Genomic DNA, 19528 nt, shown 5'->3' on the forward strand with positions numbered 1-19528 from the left:
CTAATACTCCAAGATCTACAAACCTTCCACGAATGAATCAAAATGACCAGAGACAAATCATGTCTGGAAGCTTAGCTGCCAGGTGTTTGGGGGTGTCATTTTATGCTTCAACCTCTCCAGGAACATTAAAGCAAAGTAGAAAGAGGTCAGCTGGATGTTGATTCCCAGCCACCACGTCCCTTGGTGTATCGCACAACTAATGTAACAATTCTGCATGTCAACAAATGAAAACAATCAATTATCCAAAATCTCACTGCCCTAACAATAAAATATATTCATTTCCATGTTGTCACATAGTCTTTACAATCATGTGTTTTCTCTTAAAAATATTGTATTCCTTTTTCTGACTAAAAATATTTCCTATGCAAAAGATTCTAAAATATGAGAATATATGATTTAAAAGTAAAAGTCCACTAAAATCACATCCCTCAAATTAATGACAGTTGAAATTCAGAGTTTTTTCTCCCTAGTACTTATCAATCAGATAGATAGACTATAAATGTAGTTTTAACATATAAATACTTTTTAAAAGTAAGATTGAAGTCATAAAATATACTATTCTGCAATTTTCATTTTTGACATAAAAATACATTTTGGAAACAGTTCCATGACAGAGTATGTATATAATCAACCTCATTTTTAATGGTTGCATAGTAGTTTATTGTGGGAATATACCATAAAAGATTTATTTAATTCATTATGAGTGGCAATTTGGTTATTCCCTATGTTGTATAATTACAAAATTGTTACAATTTACAAGAAACATCATGTAGCACAGGCTCAAAGGCCATGAATATTTCATTAATTTTGCCCAAAATCCATCAAAAGAATTATATCAATTTATATTTGTGTTCCTTCCAGTAACAGATAGAAGGGTCTTTGCCTCATATCCTTGCCAGCACCAATTTTGGCCAATTTTATTATCTTTGCTAATCTAATAAATCAAACAGTGATATTTCATTGTTGTCTGCAATTTTTCTTAAGGAGGTTGATTATTTTATTTCATATTTTTTTAGTTGTCTGTTCTTTCATGGTGATTTTCTGTTTGTGTCTTTCATCTACTTTACTCCTGGGTAAATCTGCACTTATTGATTTTGTAAGACTTGTTTTTATTTTATATTTATCAGCTCAGTGTCTCATTGTCTGTGCTTCAATTTTTTTTCATTGTTTTTGTTTGACTTTTGATTTTGTTATGGTGTTTTTAAATATTTAAGTTATCAAATTAATCAATTTTCCAATCAGAGTTCTGGATTTTATGTCTTGCTAGAGTCACCTTCACCATTCCAATATTTTTACATAAACAGCTATACCCCCTACTGTACCATATTCTTTGATCCATCTGAACTTATTTTGATGTTAGGAATGAGGTAGGAATTTACTTTATTTCCCCCATATTGGCCTGTAATCATCACAACACAATTTATGAAATGATCTCTGTCCACCCAGTAATTTATAGTGCTATCTTTATCATTTAAAAAATCTATGTATATGCTTGGGTCTCATTTTTACTCTCCTTTGTTGCCTTGTTCTTCCTGTCTTAATGCCTAAACACAAAGACACAATTGCATTCCTTTCTCCCTATTGCAAATTAACAAGTTATATTTTTCTTTTTTCTATTTTGCATAGGCAGGCACCAGGAATCCAACCCGGGTATCTGGCATGGCAGGCGAGAACTCTGCCTGCTGAGCCACCATGGCCCACCCAAGTTATACTTTTCAGGTTTTCCTCTTTATTTCACATCTCTTCAGATACCCTACCCTAGAATCAGTCCCAATGTAACATTATGTACAATGTAAGATTATGTAAGATTATAGAGTTTTCTCTCCTTCAAACTCTTTTGAGCTTAAACATGTTGAGTTTTTCTTTGAAAAATTAGAGATATTTTTCTTAAGGACGTGGAACATCTTGCTGGCTGTGTCTACCTTTCCACAGCTGCGGTGTGGGGTGAAGGGAGAAAAAGACACCTTCTGTTGAGGTGAGGCCCGGGATGGGTCCTTCTCCCGCCACCGAAGGCCGTTAGGGGGTCCCAGAGGGAGGAGAAAGCCCGAGGGGGCGGCCAGGAGAGAAGGGCGGGGCCGGGAGAGGCCGCCGCGGGCACTGCCCAGGGGCGTGGGCACAAAACTCGCCAAGGGCCCCCGGGCGCGGAGTGCACAGGCATGGTGGAGCGTGGATGGGGAGGGCGCGGGCAAAGGGCGGGGGGCCGGCGCACAGCGTCCACGGCCCCGGGTCACACAGCACACAGCATCCACGGCCACCTTGGGAGCCCGTTGGCGTCCAGCCTCCCAGGTGCTGCTGCTGCATCGGTGGCGACGGGCTCAGCGCCGACGGTGGCCCGCGGCTGCACAGACTGACGGGCGTCGGGGGCCGGGACAGAAGCCGGTTGCGCATCTGCCACCTGCCACCAGCGTCGGTTCAGCCTTCATCAGGCCAGGGCTTGCCGCATCACCAAGGTGAGGGCGCTGAGACAAGCAGCCAAGGTGGAGGGGGGGGGGCTCTATTTTCCAGTAAAGATGGCAAGTCCGTTGGGTTTGGTTTTGTCTGGGGTGCTTTGGTGGGTTGTTCTCCCACCACCGCACATTTACAGTGGGCAGAAATAACCCCAGCCCTCGCACTGCTTGCGGACGTCCCCAGTGGGCGTTGTGAAGGATGAGCTGGCCAGAGGGCAGGCGCCAGTGGCGACAGCTAGACGCGCCCTTAGGGAGTCCCACGTGTAGCGAGTCACCTCATCACATCACTCCCAGGCGTGGAGCCTTTGCATTTGTCAAGTCCACACCAGCAGGAGCAACTAAGCCTTTACTCTGTTAATTTTCTAAAGCATTTATTCAACTCTGTTTTTGTTTTCTGTTTATCAAGGTATTTTTTGCTCACTTCGTAAAATGTAAAAAATATACAGACAAAATAAAAATGGTCTCTACTCCACAACCCAAAACAACCACTGTTATCACTTGGAAAATATTTTTTTCTTCTAAGCATAGGCACTTTAAAAATAATGTCTATGGATTACAGAAGTAGAATTTTCTCCTGATCAACCTCAACTTCTTTTCATTATGGAGAATGCAAAAGACAAGGAGTGGAACTCTACAGAGAAGTCAGGGGAAGAATGCGTGACTCTCAAATTTGAACCTGTGTCAGTAGAAACAAAAGAGGAACAGCAGCCTTCCAGCGAACCAAGCACATCAGGTTTACCAAAAACCTCAGCTAAGGGCACCAAATGAAAAAAATCCAAGAAAGATGACAAAGCTTCCTGTTCACAAGAGAATGCACCATGCAACAACAGCCCAAAACCTCGGAAAAAGATAGCAATTCCTCCATTACCATCTAAATTGCCACCTGTCAACCTGCTTCACCGAGACATCCTGCGGGCTTGGTGCCAGCAGTTAAAGCTAAGCACCAAAGGACAGAAATTAGAAGCATATAGATGAATCTGTGAATATGCTTACCCAAATCAAAATGATATTCCTGTCACAGCGAAGGAGGCCAAGATCCTGACACAGTCTCAAAAAAAATCACTGGGGGAAATGCCTCTGGAACAATCGGAGAAAAGACACATGTCTTCTGAGGGCACTGATCCTTCGGAAATGGCTCCTCCACCCCAGGAGGGAGTATCTGCCCAGGAGAAATCTGGTCTTCTTGAGGGAGTGAACACAGTTGTGGTGACAACTTCAGCCCAGGAGGCTGTCTTGGCCTCCTGGACGAGAACTGCAGCCAGGGCTGGGAGGATGGAAGCCATGGAATCGCCCCAAGAGGCCTATGGTGTCAGGTGGTGTGTGGTGCATGGAAGAAGTCTCCCTGCAAACGCAGAGGGTTGGGTTCACTTGCAATTTCATGCTGGACAAGCTTGGGCCCCTGAAAAACAAGGGAGAGTGAGTGCACTCTTCCTGCTACCTGCCTGTAATTTTCCACCTCCACACCTGAAGACAATATGTTATGCCCCAGATGTGTTCAAAGGAACAAAGTCTTAATGAAAAGCCTCCAGTGAGATCGCAATACCAAGAAAATGGTACTTCCATGATTGCAATTCATAGTGGAAAAGGGCCACAATCGACTTATGGTGCCAATGACCACAAGCCCTGGACCTCACTGAGCTCTCCATGTTCCCTGCTTACAGGACACACAAACTAGTGTGTCTCAGGTTTTACTCCTCCAGACCCCAACAGTGCCTGATTCTTCATGGGTTGGGATATTGGAGACTCTTAATGTTTAAAAATGGAGAAAAGAAGAAGAAAAAAATGTTGCAAGTTACTATTCATTCCAGTTTAATAAGATGACAAAGTTAAAAAGCTGTCTATACTCCCAGATCTTCCTCCTGAAGTAGAACTGACTAAACAGCTCTTTTAAGTGTGTAAATGTCTTCAGGTAAGCACTGTGGCACATAGTAAGGACCCTGCAGATGTTGATGTGGTGTAAAAAGAATTTTCCTCCTGTATTGCACTTCCTGCCTTATAAGACTGCTTTGGAAACGGCTCCTTTGTAACTGTAAGTTCAGTGGCTTCAAATTGAATATTTTAAGCTGATGGGAGAGCTGTTATTGACCCCCCACCCCCCAAAAAACCTGGCTATTTTACAAAATGGCATTTTTCAAAAAGTTATTCTTAAGGCTGTGTTTTGGCTCTGTGATCAAGACAGTGTCCTTCCCCAATCTTTATATATTGAATTAGAAATACATATATAAAATACTTCATTACCCATTGAATTTAGTGAGCCGTAGTCATTGCATGCAAACACACTAATGTTCTTAACTCAAAGGCACATTAAGGCAAAAAGCATGATTTTGTTTTGTTTATGATTCATTTTTAGTTTTTTATGTACTAACTACATTTTTTGTGAATCTTGGAAAAGATAATGATGCTTTTCATTTGTCCTTTGATTTTGAGGGGGTGGGCATGGGTGCATCATTCAGGAATGTCCTATGATTTTTATATGGCAGTTTCCCATATTTTACTATTATGAGTAGGAGAGGTTTCTTTTTACTTTATGCCAATGAAGGCATAAAAATTAATATGGTGGAAGAAGTGGTAGGGTTGGAAAGTTTGTAGCCATTATTTTATAGACTGTCTAGGCAAGAAGCCTCAATAAGTGTTAAAGGTAGAGAGAAACATTTGTTGAGTGCAGGATGTTTTCACAGTCACAGCAGTGAATCCTCACAGATTGCTCTCTAGCCATCAGGAAAAAGAAATCCAGCAGCCCAACAAGGAAGATAAAGGGGGCTGATATGACCTGAATCTAATTAGTACCAATTCTCCTCAAACTCTTCAAAAAAATAGAAGTGGAGGGAAAACTGCCTAATTCATTCTATGAAGCCAACATCACCCTCATACCAAAACCAGGCAAAGATATTACAAAAAAAGAAAACTACAGACCAATCTCTCTAATGAATAAGTAGCAGGTTACAAGATCAACATTCAAAAATCTGTAGCATTTCTATACACTAGCAATGAACAAGCTGAGGGGGAAATCAAGAAACGAATCCCATTTACAATTGCAACTAAAAGAATAAAATACCTAGGAATAAATTTAACTAAAGAGACAAAAAACCTATATAAAGAAAACTACAAAAAACTGCTAAAAGAAATCACAGAAGACCTAAATAGATGAAAGGGCATACCGTGTTCATGGATTGGAAGACTAAATATAGTTAAGATGTCAATCCTACCTAAATAGATTTACAGATTCAATGCAATACCAATCAAAATCCCAACAACTTATTTTTCAGAAATAGAAAAACCAATAAGCAAATTTATCTGGAAGGGCAGGGTGCCCCGAATTGCTAAAAGCATCTTAAGGAAAAAAAACGAAGCTGGAGGTCTCGCGCTGCCTGACTTTAAGGCATATTATGAAGCCACAGTGGTCAAAACAGCATGGTATTGGCATAAAGATAGATAAATCGACCAATGGAATCGAATAGAGTGCTCAGATATAGACCCTCTCATCTATGGACATTTGATCTTTGATAAGGCAGTCAAGCCAACTCACCTGGGACAGAGCAGTCTCTTCAATAAATGGTGCCTAGAGAACTGGATATCCATATGCAAAAGAATGAAAGAAGACCCATCTCTCACACCCTATACAAAAGTTAACTCAAAATGGATCAAAGATCTAAACATTAGGTCTAAGACCATAAAACAGTTAGAGGAAAATGTTGGGAGATATCTTATGGATCTTACAACTGGAGGCGGTTTTATGGACCTTAAACCTAAAGCAAGAGCACTGAAGAAGGAAATAAATAAATGGGAACTCCTCAAAATTAAACACTTTTGTGCATCAAAGAACTTCATCAAGAAAGTAGAAAGACAGCCTTCACAATGGGAGACAATATTTGGAAATGATATATCAGATAAAGGTCTAGTATCCAGAATTTATAAAGAGATTGTTCATCTCAACAACAAAAAGACAGCCAACCCAATTACAAAATGGGAAAAAGACTTGAACAGACACCTATCAGAAGAGGAAATACAAATGGCCAAAAGGCACATGAAGAGATGCTCAATGTCCCTGGCCATTAGAGAAATGCAAATCAAAACCACAACGAGATATCATCTCACACCCACCAGAATGGCCATTATCAACAAAACAGAAAATGACAAGTGCTGGAGAGGATGCGGAGAAAGAGGCACACTTATCCACTGTTGGTGGGAATGTCAAATGGTGCAACCACTGTGGAAGGCAGTTTGGCGGTTCCTCAAAAAGCTGAATATAGAATTGCCATACGACCCAGCAATACCATTGCTGGGAATCTACTCAAAGGACTTAAGGGCAAAGACACAAATGGACATTTGCACACCAATGTTTATAGCAGCGTTATTTACAATTGCAAAGAGATGGAAACAGCCGAAATCTCCATCAACAGAAGAGTGGCTAAACAAACTGTGGTATATACATACGATGGAATACTATGCAGCTTTAAGACAGGATAAACTTATGAAGCATGTAATAACATGGATGGACCTAGAGAACATTATGCTGAGTGAGTCTAGCCAAAAACTAAAGGACAAATACTGTATGGTCCCACTGATGTGAACAGACATTCGAGAATAAATTTGGAATATGTCCTTGATAACAGAGTCCAGCAGGAGGTAGAAACAGGGTAAGATAATGGCTAATTGGAGTTGAAGGGATACAGACGGTGTAACAGGACTAGATACAAAAACTCAAAAATGGACAGCACAATAATACCTAATTGTAAAGTAATCATGTTAAAACACTGAATGAAGCTGCATCTGAGCTATAGGTTTTTGTTTTGTTTTGTTTTGTTTTGTTTTGATTTTACTATTATTACTTTTATTTTTTTCTCTATATTAACATTCTATATCTTTTTCGGTTATGTTGCTAGTTCTTCTAAACCAATGCATATGTACTAAGAAATGATGATGATGCATCTATGTGATGATGTTAAGAATTAATGATTGCACATGTAGAATGGTATGATCTCTAAATGTTGGGTTAATTTCTTTTTTTCCGTTAATATAAAAAAAAAAAAAGAGAAGGGATAATTGGAGCTGAAGGGATACAGACTGTACAACGGGACTGGATATAAAAACTCAGAAATGGACAGCACAATACTACCCAATTGTAATGCAATTATGTTAAAACACTGAATGAAGCTGCATGTGAGGTATAGGTTTTTTGTTTTTGTTTTTTTTTTTCTTTCTATTGTTTTAATTCTTATTCTGTTGTCTTTTTATTTCTTTTTCTAAATCAATGCAAAAGAATCGATTTAGATTCTAAGAAATGATAGATATGCAACTATGTGATGTTATTAAGAATTACTGATTGTACATGTAGATTGGAATGATTTCTAATTGTTTTGTTAATTCTTTTTTTAATTAATAAAAATAAATAAATAAATAAATAAATAAAAATAATGTCTATGGAACATGCTTCAGCAGTTTAAGGCATTCTGACTATAAGAGCCACCATTCATTTCTGCACCATCAGGAAATATCAGGACACAATGTTTTTATTTATTCATTTAGCTACTTTCTTCTCTTTTTGTTTGTGCTGCCTAAAGAGACATCCACAGAGACATGGTTTAGCTTTTTTGTTGTTGCTAACAAACGTGACGGAAAACTGACCTTCTGGGGGCAAATACCTCTCTGAGATGAACACCTGCATCGATTTGTGTAGGGTCACCTCAGTCAGGCCAGGGCAGCTCCGTCCCCCCAACGCCATCCCCCGAGCTGTGCCTTGTGGTCACACTGCCTGCACAGCCAGCCCGTGGTCACCATGGATCTCTCCTCAGTCGCTTTCGCTTTGCCTTGTCCAGTGTCAGAGAAGTGGAATCACACAGAGTGTAATCCTAGAGTGACGCCTTCCCTCCGGCGTGACCCTCAGCGACTCGTCCTCTCCCGCCGAGCAGTGCCGTTGATTTATTGTTCTATACATTTACCAATGTGGTTTATAATAGCATTTGAATAAATCTGCTGATTGGATAGGGTGGATATACAAACTTAATTATTTTTCAAAATTGTGTTGGCTATTCTAGTTCTTGTGCCTTGCCATATAAATTTTTGAATCAGCTTGTCTATAGTAACAAAAACAATAAATTTGTTCTGGAATTTTGATTCAAATAGGTTGAATTGGTCTACAGTCTCATAGATCAATTTGAAAAGAATTGATATTTTAAATCCCAATCCGTGCATACATTATTTCTCTCCATTTATTTAGGACTTCGGTTTCTTTCATCAGTGTTTTGTATTTTTCAGCATGAAAACCCTGCACTCATTTTATTAGATTTACACCTAAGAATTTAGTTTTTCTGAACTATTGTAAATGACCTTGGATTTTTCATTTTGAATTTCAATTATTTGTTGCTGGTATTTGGAAGCATGATTGATTTTTGTGTATTTTCCTTTTATTCGATGACTGTGCTATACCCACCTGCTAGTTCTAGGAGCTGGTTATTTTTTGAGGATTCCTCAGATTTTCTTTGTAGACAGTCACATCTTCTGAAAGTATAGTTGGTTTTATTTCCTCATTTCTAATCTGTGTGTCTTCACTTATTTTTCTTGCCTTATTATACCTGTGGAGACTTCCGGCAGTAACGGTGCAAGTAGGTGCTTTGGCCTCACTCCCAACCTCAGTGGGGACATACACACCTTTCACCATTAAGTGAGATTTTTTGCTATCAGCTTTCTTTGCCATTGCAAGGACATATTCACTTGAGATTTTTCAGCAAAAACTGGGATTTGTTGTCTTTTTGTAAGCTGCCCTGGAATGGGTTTGGTGATGGTCAGATTCATGTGTCATCTTGGTCAGGTGGTGGTGCCCGGTTGTGTGGTCAGGCAAGCACTGGCCTGTCAGCTGCTGTGAAGACATTTCATGGACTGAAGTCATGATTATGTTGGCTGCATCCACAGCTGACTGCATTTGTCATCAGCTGTGGGTCGTGTCTTCTGCAATGAGTGATGTTTAATCTAATCCCGGAAGGCTTTTGAGGGGGATTCAGAAGAGACAGTCACTCCTCCTACTTCAGCCGGCCAGCCTCTCCTGAGAGTTTCTTGAGGACCCTCATTGCAGTTGCCAGCTCGCAGCCTGCCCTACAGACCTTGGACTCGACATCCCCACGGTTGTGTGAGCCGCTTTTATAAATTTTATATTATTTCTGTTTCTCTAGAGAACCCTAGCTAATACAGGTTTTGACTGAAACATTGAGGAGTAGAAGTTGTCAAGTCATTCCTCTGGAAAGAAACAAGTTCATGAACGTGCCAGGAAGCCCAAGGAAGTCATCACTGCTGCCTGGCCAACAGGGGTTGTAAGACACCGTGGATTTTAAGTTCCATCCTGACCTTAGAAAAGTGTAACAGGTGGAAATGTGCACCTTGGAACTTTTAACATATACTGGTTTTTATAGTGTGCTTTAAAAAATTAACCCTATTTCATGAGCAATACCCCAGGTCATGAAACATCCTTTGTAGGCACATTATTTTAATGGCTGCCCAATATTTCATTATAAGAACCTATTGTAATTTTCATTAATCAGTCTTCAATTGAATGTTTATTTTGTTTTCAGCCTTTACCGTTATTTATAATGCTTTGATAACCATTTTGTTGCATCAGATTTTGAATTTACAACTGTATGCCTATGAAAATCATTTAGAAGAAGAATTATTTGAACAAAAGGCAATTTGTCTAATTTGAAAGCTAATTGTCCCTCCAAGGATATGATTTCATGCTAAGAGAAATTCAAATGACCCCTCAGAGAAAGAATCAGGGTTCCTGATATAAATCTGTATGCTAAGGAGAAGTCTGGTTACCACATCATGAAATATAAAATAAGTATAAACAATCGGATTTCTCTTACTCATTTGCAAAAGAGTAGAGTGCAGGGGGATTATTCTCTATTTCCCCATAAAACTTTTTGGTAAGATGAGGGAACAGAATCAATTTCATAACAGTCTTCCTGTTACTGAGGGAATATTGCTACAAATTACATGCTAAAGAAAAAAATGCTTACTATATGAGGCATAAAGCTTTTAAGCCTGGCTCAGAACAGTTTAATAGAAAACAAAGCACAATTTGTAAGTAGTAAAAAAAATTGTAAGTTTTTTCTTTCGACTCAATGTTGTAAACAAAAATAACCAAGAGCTCCAGTTCATTACTAGAAGCGGAACTGGGGAAACTGCTAACATGGCTTGGATACAAACCTCAGTTCTGTTGGAGTTAAAACAAATACGTGTTGCAATACAATGTGCACTGATGTTTAGCTTAGCTTAGAAACAGAAAATGTTAACACTGTAATTTCAAACTGTTGATATTGGTTTGTATTTGGAGGCCAGCACTGAAATTGATATAAACAAAAAGTACTGACCTGATTTTTAATTCGTGCTGTCTTGTCATCCAGGCAGCTTGCTGTTTAAATGGCGAATTAAGAGGGCAGAGAGTAGGTTTAAGCAACAGGCATACTTATTGATTTCTTAGCAGGTATAATTTTAGTAGTACATAAAAACTGAATAAAGAACAGATTTTTGAGAGGGAAATGTGCACAGACGCGGAGTCGGGGTGCAAGGACAGCCCTGTGCTGAGTTTGGATTTTAGGTGTGACCTAACAAGTTTTGTCCTCAAAGGCGGGATGGTGGACTCACTCACAGAGTTGTGCAAATCCATGAGACAATTGGTAGGAATTCTTTATTTCACAGTCGCAGGTTGGATCAGACAAGCGTGGTGTTATCTGTGAAGGGTAAGCGTGCTCATCTCTGCTACTGGTGGCATGACCTCCAACAAATCATTTGACCTTTTTAAGCCCCATTCTTTTATCCACAATATGAATATTTACCACATAAGCTGTTTTAAGGATCAAATGAAATAATTTTTGAACGTGTGAAAGGTCCAGCGTAAGGAAGCCAGATAAGGACACTTTGAGGCACGTGTTTCGAGAGCTCCGCATTTAGGATCAGCTTTGCCATGCAGACCTGGGCTCGACCCCACTGCACAGCCACGCTGCGAGAAGAGGCCATCTGGAACCGCGCTGTGGAATGTGGTCAAGAATCTGGAAGGAGTCTCTGTGAAGTAACTGACAGTGGGGGCTGCACTTACAGGTCCTGCTATTTGGCTGTCTCTGTGCTGGGGGTGGAGTGAGCAACCAGCCCCTCCCGCTAAGCAGAGAGGAAGCTTTCAGGGAAAGGCGCCTGTTGTTTTTATGTCCCTGTTCCCATGAAGATTTCCATTTCTGCCGCTGGACCACCTCTTCCATAGCTGGGAATAGTCCTCACTTTCCGTGCTGGTCACTTTTCCTACTGGCCAGAACAAGTCTTAGGGGTCTTGACAATTTTATTTGAACTGATGCATTGAGAGCAGCATTGTCCATATTTCTGTTTGCAATTGACCTGCTTCAGTTCTTTCAAGTACAACTTTATTATCAATGATTTTAAAACTTTCCTTATTCCAATTCTGGTACAAAACCTGCACAGAAGCTAAAAATGCAGGTGCTGCAGTATCCTCGAGTTGCATTTCAGTGCTGCAGTTGTGCGTGAACGTTAAGGTGCCCAAGGAGGCAGGGGTTTTATTGATCTGCATGCATCCTGCTTAGAAGGAACCAAGATGTCTCAGGGACCCCTGGCAGTCTCTCCACTGCAAGGCCCTCATTGCATGGTGACTGTCAGTGTCACAGAATCATGCAAACCTTCCTTCCCTTGCTGCCTCATCTAATCTTTTAATCTCCGTTGTAAATTAAAAATCAGTAGACAGAAGATATTAACAGGATTGTTGTTGTCATGTTAAAATGAGACTATGTCTTCATGCAAGGCCTTAAGACAGGAGGTGCTGTGTCCAGCTGAAGGGTGGTGCAGGGCCACAGAAGCCAGACCGCATGTAAGGGACACGATGGGGTAACCTGGGACCATCTCAGGCCCTGCCCCCAGGGGCCTTCTGGAGGGAAGTAGTCTCAGCAGATGGAAGCTGGAGGATTGTTTGCAGGTGAGCACCCAGCAACTGCAAGGAGATCTGGTGATGGGAGTGGTGCACAAAGAAGCCCACACCCAGGAGAGAAAGGACCCAGGGAGAGCTGATGGCAAATCTAAGAGTGCTAGTCCAGTAAGGCCTTCCTGCTAGTTGCCTCCCGCCTCTCCACCCCACCTTTTTGGGGCAGTCAAAGGTCCTGCTTGGTTTTCCAGCTGGGACGCAGGGGACGTGTGGGGAGGTACGCACACAAGGTGCGGGATGAGCCTAGCCGGCTTCCTGTCCCCTCTGAGAGACCGTGCACCCTCGCAGGCTACTCTTGGGAAGGGGAGAGTTCCAACTCTAAGTGAAGTCCAGAGCTTTGGCCACTCTATATGATAGGACATTTTAATTACTCTATATGATAGGACATTTAATTATTGTGACTGGTAGAAAAGTAGGGAACTTTCATTCATAGCAAGTGACCAAGAAGCCATGGGAGCTGTCCCAGATTTGATTAAAGGTCTGAGAAGAATGAACCTGCAGACCAGGTTGAGGAGCAGTTTGGCTGGGGGGGCAAGAGGGCTGGCTGATCACACCCTCGTGTCCCACTGGCTCCAAGCACTTAGTTACGTGTTGAAATCCAAGGGCTGTAAAGGATGTGCTGCCATCTTCAGCAGGTTTATTTCACAGTGTGGCAGAAAGTCTGTCAAGCGGTGGCCCAAAAAGGTCTGGAGAGGACATGGACAGGAACCCCCCAGTCCCCGGGGCTCAGAGCGCTCATTCCTATAAGGGCAGTCACTGACAGCAACAGGACTACAGAGGCAGCTGCTGAGGCGTCCAGAAAGGAGGGACAGAAGCTAAGGCCTAGCGCTCCCACCTCTGGGAAGCCTTCACACAGTGGCTTTCTCGGCACTTTTGAAAATCCACTGGTCTCAGAGAAATGATTTCTTTTGAAACAATCACCAATGCCAAGAGTTAGCTGGAGTCAAATGTTCACAACCCCAAGGGCACATGCATCCCAGGGCTACGGTTTCTGCAGAAGGGGAGGCTGTGGAGGTGAGCAGCACAGAGGCCCTGCCGGGAGAGAACAAACATTTGCCATCCTGCTGGGGTGGAGACCTCCTAGTACAGCCCCGCCGGGTCCTGGCGTGGAGGCTCGTGGCTCTGTGAGGGTCTGTGAGCCGCGTGGACCCCCGAGTTAGCCGGCAGCAGGGCAGTGCCTCTCATTCCAGCTCAGCAGGCTGAGGCACCCCTGCCGCTGCAGGGGGGAAGCACATGGCCCCCTCGCTTCCGCCCCTTTCCTGGCAGAGCGAGGGGTGCTGGCGTCCTGTGAGAAAGTCGAGGGAGTTCAAGCATGGCAGAAGGGGACAACCCGATATCAGTGATCACAACATTTTTGGATAGGGCCTCGGGGTTTTTTCCCTGAAGTTCGCTCAGGCTGGCTTGGTGGGCTGGGTCTGGAGCACTGGCCGGTGCAGCCCAGGCCGGCCGCAAGTCCCCCTCCAAGGGCAGGCCCTTCCTCCAGACAGGGACACCCCAAATCACATATCCACACAGCAACCCCAAAGATGAGAACGTCATCATAAAGCTGGGTTACTCAGGTTTCCAAACTGTGAAACCATGGCCCTAATTTAAATTTTCTAAGATACTCAGTAAATTTTGTTTTTTTCTTATTATTAATAGAGATAGGAACTCTTCTAGGTTCAACATTAGAATGTGTCAAGTTATTTTAGTATTAGATATATCTGTGAATGTTACTTCATAGTAACAATCAATAAAAACCATTAACATCATCAAAAAAAAAAAAAGGAGAGGCTCACCTCACTGAAAAGCATTCATTAAAGACTTTGTCTCACCTTAATGCGCCTTACACAGGGTGATCTTTGCTTCCAGGCCCCTCCGAGCTGTGTGCAGCTGGGCACTGGGCACTGGGGATGAAGGACAAGTGAGGACAACCCGGGCACGGCAGAGGCAGCGGGGAGCAAGGAGAGGCATTCGCTGTCCAGGAGGCAGACACAACAATAAGAGTGGTTAAAGAGGTCTGCTTTCTGTCGTCGCTGAGCACAGCATTTCTATGTAGTATCAGTGATAAGATAACCTGCCCTAAAGAAAAAAGAAAAAAACGTTTTAATTGGTCTAAATGCTAAATAACTGCTGCAGTTACTGTGGGATTTTAATAATGTATGTAAGCTTCAAATGTGCACATTTTTATTACTTATCCTTCAAAAACCATCATATTCTACATAAACTAATTCAGAGAATTCCCGCTTATAAGTGTTCCTGAGGCATATGCTCTCAGCTACCTTTGATTGTCTTGAGAATAAGGACATAATGGCTCAGAATTGTTTAGAGCTTATTTTAGGCACCTCTTGTTTCCAACCCTCTGGTAGCAGGTATACTTATGTTTAAATAACACATTGGAAACGACAAAACAAAATGACCGCACCATGATTGTAAATGGCAAAGAAACCAAATCTTAGCATGATTTCTGTGACTGCCTGAAGTTTTTATTTGTGTTCACAATTTAAATTGGTGAATAAGAGTAGAAATTGCCAGGCAAGTGTGATGCTTTTATTTGATGAGAACACATTTTAGTTTACACACGGATAATTTATTGAACTGCAATAATATATTTTCCATTGAAATATATAAACATTATTAATCATAAAATTAAAGAAGAAATCAATAATATGAAAAATTACATCAGTGATACAATTGAGTTGTTCTATAATGACATCAGTGATACAATTGAGTTGTTCTATCTTTTCAGATACTTTGTTTGGGTTAAACTTTACCTTTTAGTTATTTGACACTTATTTAAAGAAACTGTTTTGCTCTAGAACCAAAGAATCAGAGTTCAAACTGTCAGGTATGTATAACAACTATTAAATAAATATTTGTGTGTTTTTCCCATTTTCTAAAATGCACTACTTATTGTATTTTAAATTATTTTACTAACATGATTACATATATGAATAAAACAAATACGTCACTGCTAATTTTTTGACTCATTATTTATTTTAATTCTGGAATAAAATATAACATTAGTTTTGTCATATGAGGGAAGGGAGAATAAAAATGATCTTCGGATGGCCAACTGCACTGGACATGCCACTGGCCACAGCATTGTCATCAACAGAAAATATTTACAGCACTGCTCGAGCACTGTGGGTACAACTGTGACCAAACGGATGAGCCCCTGCCCTTACATTCCAGCCGGGAGAGATGAGCATTCACCGTCGTGACAAAGTGCATTACGTGGGGGCGGGTGGGGCCTCTGGAAAACAAATGGGGAAGAGGAATCAATATCTCCTCTGGGAGGTGTCACAGTTTCAAGTAGAGCAGTTAGAACAGATCTCAATGTGCATATGCCACTCGAGCAGAGACGTGACGAAGACGACAGCGAGTCACCCCTCTCTCTGCAAGGGTCCCGTAGATCAGCGTGTTCTGCCACCTCATTTGCTTCCCACCACTGCTTGGGAAGGAGCAGGGTAGACCAGAAGTCCTAGAGGCTTACAGTCATGATGTGGCTGAAGTAAACTTCCATGCTGTTGGTTCCTATTTCATTCTTTTAAATTGTGGGGACATTTTTCAGTATTTGAGAAAGTTTCAATAATGTGGACCCGTACAATGATAAATAACAATACATGTCTTATTGGAAATAGTAAATGAACATAATACATTTGAATAAACACAATTTGGATATAATATGAACAACATTCAGTCTGTTTTCAAAAAGAGCGAATGCAGAGCTACCTCGAAAATGCAGCTATGGAGGAAGTGAAAAGCCATAGAAAATCACTGCCCGAAGTGCTGTGAGGAGGGAAGGACGGCGAGACCAAGCCTGGCAGCACGACCTCGGAGCGCAGCGTTTGAATTGATCTCAAAACACACCCAGGACTTGACACAGAGGCAGGCCCTGCAGCGCGGCCGTTTGGGCAAATGCTAGGGATGGGAAGCAGCAGGAAGTTGGAGTAACGTGAGTCCCCATCAGAGATGGAGACAGGATCAAGGACATTCGGGGCATCCAGGACCCCCGGGGGTTTGCTGGTGTTAGGAGAGGAAAGGGCAGGTTAAGTCAGAGGAGCAGGTGACTTAGTTTCTTGTAAGTAGACATATTTTCACCTAAGGATGAAAGGCAAAGCGTGGCTGTGCCTGGGGCTGCTGGAGTAGGCTGGGGCTCAGGGAAGGCCGGGAGGGCTCAGGAGGCTGAGAACCAGTGGGGGCCAGTGGGGTCGTTAAAGGAGAGGGTGGCCGCAGAGGAAGGGCTGGGGGGAAGCGGGAGTTGGGCACTGCCAGCGGAGAGAGGGGAAGCGCTCGGGTCTCAGCGTGAGAGCTCGGAGGATGGGCAGAGGGTCGCGGGGACGTTTCACTCGGCGCTGAATCCGTTGGCTCCTTGGAGGTTCAGGCTAGGGCTCAGCCTCCCTTCTTCACACAGGTGGGTGATGTGGGCTGGGGCAGGTGGGCGGGAGAAATGGGGCAGCGTGCACCATTCAGGGCATCCTGTGTGGCGAACACAGCTTCCGTCGGGGTGGTGCCTGCAGGTAAACACCAAGGTGCAGCTGTCAAGACGCTCATGTGTTTCTTGAAGGGTCTCGACATGTGCATGTGACTCAGCCGATTGACAAGGCGTGTGCTTTATATGCTAACAATTTAAACGCAGACATTCTCTACAAATACGAAGCACCAGAGCACCTCACGGGGCCTCAGACAAGGCCTTGTGCTCAGTGGCCAGGGGGGCCCTGTCCTGCAGCTTCCGGGAGAAACGTTTGTGAGGAGACGGCCAACGCTGGGGTGCATTCCCTTGCTAACGCCTCCCCTGGCTGCCCCCATCTTCTTCCGGGACAGCCGAACCCTTGCGCCACTGGTCCCGCTGGGAAATACTTTAGATGCGGGAGAGTGGGGGCCGTGGAGCTGAGAGCGGACGCACCGCCAGCCGCACTCCGGTTTGCTCGTGGCCAGTTGGCTAGGAGAAGAGCCACCTTATTTTCAGAAAGATCATTACTTAGAAGTGCATACATCAGAGAAGCGTTCCATATACTCAATATACGTATGCTTCATTTATATTCCAGGGCCTATAAAAGTTGATTTTTAAAAGCAACCTATGCCCAAGCTAGAGGAAAGGTGGGACATCATGAAAAAACATAGAACCAGGTGGTAACAACGTTGAAAACTGAAATATCACTAGACAAGAGCAGACCTCAGAGCATCCAGATCAAAGGATTCTCTTCAAAGCCCTCTCTCTGTCTCTCTCTCTCTCTCATCCCTACCCCTCCCATATTCATCTCTTTCTCTTCCTCCTTTATTAGATGATGTCATGTAAGGTATATTTTCTTCAGTACAACCAGAAATGACTTTTGGAATCTCTTAGGGTTTCCCAACCTCTCCAACAATAGTTTTCTTTGATGTTGAGATTAGCGCCCAAACACAGGAGGCGGGACGTTTTCATCGCTTCTAGGTTCAGAATTCAGAACAACAATAGCAAGTTCCCAAGGGAAGTCCTAAAGCTCCATTTTTGGAAGAGAATGCCTGTGTTTATATTTCCAGTTTATAAAACATGGACCAATCCCTTGGCCTCAGAACATGTTTACATAGGAGGAAAAACACCCACAAAAACAAATAAACCGCATCTTGCACAGTTTGGATTAACAACCCTTGGCTCTCCCCTTTGGGGCACTGTTTTCTGCTGCTCGAGGGAGGCACTCACAAGCCGGTCAAGTGGGTTCTGTGGAACTGTCGTCCTTGCAGCTGCAGCTGGTTCTGATGCCTGCAGTCCGATTCGCTGACCACTGTCCAAAATGAAACGAAGTCCAGCCTGACTAGGACCCTGCCCTGACCAGCAAACAATGCGGATTTCTCCCTGGGCCGGCAGCCTGGCCAGTGTGGACAGTTTTCTCATCTATTTGCAGAGGGGGGTGGTCCTTTCCGCCGTGGTCCGAGCTCTTGGCCTGGGCCTGTGCTCTGAACTGTGCCCACCTGAAGTGGAAATTCCTACATTGGTGCATTTTGCTCCCCTCTTTTTTTTTCCTATTCAGATGTTTCTGATTTGCTCATTGATTTGCAAGAGTTCTTTAAATATTCTTTACTCTAGTCATTGTGCCTTGTGCAAATATTGCAAATATCTTCTTGCAACTTGTAAATTGTATTTTCATTCCCTTTAAGATGTCTTTTGATGAACGAAAGCTCTTAATTTTAATATAATTATATATAAATGTCTAATTTTCTGTTTAATGTTTGTTATTGTTCAAGAATCTTTCCCCTTCCTCTTAGGTATTTTAGAGATCTGTATTTCATAGAAACCCCTAATCCATCCCAAATTGGTATGAGGTAGGGATACAATTTCAGGGTTTCCTGGTATGTATACCAACTTTCCCAGCTCCATTTATTGGACAGACGCTGCCTTCCAGTATGATGTACGTCCTTGTCATATTCCAGTGCTTTACCCACACGGGTGCTGCTTCTGATCCTTCTATCCTATCTCACTAGTCAGTTTGCCTCTCCCCATCTGCCCAGCCCTAGACCCGTGCCACACTGGCCTAATTATGTAGCTTCATAAATCTGGAAAACTCTTCTTCTTTCTGCTCTTCTTTTTCAGGAGTGTCCTGGAAACTCCTGTGACTTTGCTTTACCGTATAATTTTAGGAACATCTCCTCAATTTCCTGAAAAAATCCTGAAGATCTTTTTGCTTGGAATTGCATGGAATCTATAGATCTAGTTAGTGGAGAATTGGCATCTTTGTAGTGTTATTTCTCTTATAAACATATTATATCTTTGTATTTATTCATGTTTTTTAAAATATGTATTAAAAAGTATATAGTTCTCTTCATCAAAGTCTTGCCCATTTTTGATTAGATGTATTTGCCGATTTACTGTTTTGTTCTTCATGATTTCTTGCATCCTAAACCTTCCTTTTAAGTTCAATTTCCTTCTGAAGTTCTTGTGTCTTCAAATGTTGTTGTTATATTTAAACCTCACTCCTGAATGGAATTTTGACATAAAATTCATCATTGACGTTTATTTTGGTTCAATCTTTTATACTATAGTACTATCCTAGCTTCCTCTGGAAACTAATCTGCTCTCACTGTGATGGCTAAATTTTTAAATATGATCACTCATTTTCTCTCTGGTAACTTTTAACATAATATTATGTTT

At 42.3% G+C, this 19528-nt stretch overlaps 1 pseudogene; it reads left to right on the top strand.

Annotated features, from left to right (window-relative positions):
• The first annotated feature begins 3047 nt into the window (after window positions 1-3047).
• Window positions 3048-3979, top strand: LOC143675922 (developmental pluripotency-associated protein 4 pseudogene; annotated as a pseudogene).
• Window positions 3980-19528: the final 15549 nt, after the last annotated feature.

The sequence above is a fragment of the Tamandua tetradactyla genome, chromosome 3 (assembly GCF_023851605.1).
Source record: "Tamandua tetradactyla isolate mTamTet1 chromosome 3, mTamTet1.pri, whole genome shotgun sequence".
Taxonomy (NCBI): domain Eukaryota; kingdom Metazoa; phylum Chordata; class Mammalia; order Pilosa; family Myrmecophagidae; genus Tamandua; species Tamandua tetradactyla.